The sequence below is a fragment of the Callospermophilus lateralis genome, chromosome 1, assembly GCF_048772815.1.
Source record: "Callospermophilus lateralis isolate mCalLat2 chromosome 1, mCalLat2.hap1, whole genome shotgun sequence".
Lineage (NCBI taxonomy): Eukaryota > Metazoa > Chordata > Mammalia > Rodentia > Sciuridae > Callospermophilus > Callospermophilus lateralis.
Genome location: NC_135305.1, coordinates 159,521,110 through 159,523,929, shown reverse-complemented (window position 1 = coordinate 159,523,929; position 2,820 = coordinate 159,521,110). Strand labels below are relative to the sequence as shown.

At 62.1% G+C, this 2,820-nt stretch overlaps 1 long non-coding RNA gene across 1 annotated transcript; it reads left to right on the top strand.

The window, feature by feature from the left end:
- The first annotated feature begins 909 nt into the window (after nucleotides 1–909).
- LOC143407350 (uncharacterized) lies at nucleotides 910–2,542 on the top strand. Its single transcript, XR_013092342.1, has 2 exons — nucleotides 910–1,099; nucleotides 2,306–2,542. It is a non-coding gene; the product is annotated as an uncharacterized LOC143407350 (long non-coding RNA).
- Nucleotides 2,543–2,820: the final 278 nt, after the last annotated feature.

Sequence of the window (2,820 nt, the reverse complement as noted above, 5' to 3'; positions counted from 1 at the left end):
AATTGAGGGAAAAGAGCCCTAAGTTAGAAATCCGAGTTTGGATTTGGACCACTCCCCGGTGTTTGCACAGCAGTCTGAGGGTTAGGGCGCCGCGCCTGGGACCTGCCTTCCGCTTCGCCCCAGGCCTCCTGCACGAGGGCCCCGCCTGGGTGGAGGCGTCTGGGCACCGACACAGGGACCATTCTTCAGACCTCCTGCTGCTGGCAGCGTGGCTCCCCCGCCCGCCTAGAGCCAGACGGCCAGCCAGAGCAGAGGTGGACCCCCTGGGCAGCGAGGTACAGTGGCTCTGTGCCTGTTGTGCAGGGAGAGGTCACCAGTTCCCCAGCAGGCTGTGACCAGGTCTCAGTGTCCCATGCACTTGAGCTGGAACATGGCCCCAGGCAGGGGCTGCGGGGCTGCTGGACAATGCCCATGGACTGCAGGACCAGTCCCCACCCAGTGCCAGGGACACCAAGGCCAGCCAAGCACCGTCGTCCTTGCCGACTTAGGTGTCGTCTGTCACAGAGCCGGGGGCCGGGGCCAACCCGTCTTCTCTCTGGATTTTGGGACACTCATTGCCCCAGGGGTGGGGACCTGAGTCCAGGTGTCAAAATGGTCTTTTCCTCTCCTGAACCTGGGTCCCCCGTCCTGTGCCCAACACACCTCCCTCTGTCCTGTGCAGCTTGGAACTGAGTGCCCCGCGGTAACTGGTCTCCGTCCTTCTCCAGGATCTCTTGGATCCCTTCCTCAGCGGCTCCGCTCCCGTGGCTCTCAGTGAACACACATCGGCACATGGAAAATACCTCCTGTCGCAGGAGGGCATGGTGGAGAGCTGGCTTCTCCTGCAGGAATGGCACTGTGCCATCTGGCCAACCAAGACGGCGCCGTGCCGGTGCCCATGTCCACGGTCCTGTGGCGGGGTGGCCTGACGTGCTCCTCCCCGGGAGGCACCAACCTCGGGTTTCAGAGCAGGGACACGGGGCAGTTACTCCAGCAGGACTGAGGCCAGAGCCTAGGCAGCAGGCAGTGCCGGCCATGGTGCCACAGGGCTCTGAGTGGGACAGCTGCTTCCAGGGACAGAAACTCAGAGAGGACCCTCTGAGTGAAAGGACATGCAGAGGTAAGCAAAGGAAAGGTCAGCAGAGTCGGCGCCAGCTGGCGACAGAGGCCAAGACAGCAGCCAAGCCCCTCCTTGGGGACAGAGGGCCAGCGTTGCTGAGGTGACATGCGGCCTGCGCTGGGTCCCACCTCGTCTTCAGGTCCCCAGCTCCATCCGGGCTCTGGGATGCCTGTGTCCCTCTTCCTGAGTCTCACCTGACTCGGCTGCCACGTCCTGAAGCCCAGCACCCAGGGGCTGGCCAGAGGCTGGGGCAGAAGGGTGGTCCTGCCTTGCTCCTGGGGGCTCGGGCCTCGGGGATGGAGGTGGGATCTGCTGTCAGGTTCTGGGACGGTCCTCTGCCCTCACATGCAGAAACCAACTAGCTGGCTCGTGCCCCCACGGCCTGCTGCCCAGGTGTCCCCCGGCTTCGCTCCTGGTGGACCAATCCCGGCAGGCCCTTGTCCATGGGTGGCCCGCAGCCCCTGGAACTGGCTGGTTTGTGCCTTTGAGTTGGATCCTAGCGCTGGCTGTGTTGTCCCCATAATGACCTTCTTCCCTGGGTCCCGGGAGCCACTGGCTGCTTAGCACTTGTGGCCTCAAAAATGGCTTGAGGACTCGGCAGCTTTAATGTCCCCCTCTGGGGACCCCGATGTAGGGGGCGCCAGGATGAGCTCTGCCCCCACAGGGCACCTCTCGGCCTCGGGCAGACAGGAAGGGCTCAGCCCAGGTGAGGACAGCCACCTCCAAACAGGAGGGTCCTCAGACCCACCGGCAAGGAGGGGAGAGGCGAGAAATGGAGGTGCCCTCCTCTCGCCCGTCTCAGGGGTTCTGGGCCCAGTGAGGCCAAGGGACTGGCGGAGTTTTCGGCATGGTTTGGCCCGGGTGTGGGCAGGGGTGGGTGGGCCAGGACCCCTGAGGAGCCTGGGGTGTGAGGGCAGAGCGAGGGGCTGCAGACGGGGGGCTAGAGGTCAGGAGACGGCCTGCATCGAGAGGGGGGACCGAGGGTCTTTGGAGGTTTCATGGGAAGGACACTGTGGAGGAGAGAGATGGCGAGACCCCCTCGGAAGGCCAGGGAAGCAGACCCAGAGCCGGGGAAGGAGGCCGGGAGGGGGATGACTTCTTATTTATGGACCGAAGGCTTTGGCGGGGCACGGAGCCTTTCACACAGACGCCCAGTTGGACCCTCAAGCTCCCCCGGCTGGACGCCACTGTATACCCCCTTTCCAGATGGGGACCTGGCTTGCAGAGGGGAGGGGACCTGTTGGTGGTCACGCTGGAGGATTTGGAAGAGGATCTACTGCGGCCTCCGTCAGGGACTCCCTCCTCCACTGAGGATGGAGAGAGGAGCCCTGGGGCCAAGGCCAGTGGAAGAGAATCCCAGACCCAGAGGCCAATTTCCTGGACACGGAAGATTTTGTAGCATCCACGTGAACAAGGCTCTGAAGATAAACATATAAATTATTAGTGAGGTGTTTTGCATGATTTTTTCTTATTACGCCTGTGAAACCGGTTTCTCTCGCTCTCGTATGGCACGTCTCAACGAGGACCAACCCCTCTCCAGGGCCCCACAGCCACATGGAGCTACCACTTTGGTGAGCAGGGGGCTGGAGAGTGGCCTGTTTATTTTTTGGTACCAGGGGTTGAAACGAGGAGCATTTAACCACTGAGCCACGTCCCCAGCCCTTTTCATTGTTCATTTTGAGTCAGGGTCTTGCTAAGTCCCTGAGGTCCCGAGTTACTGA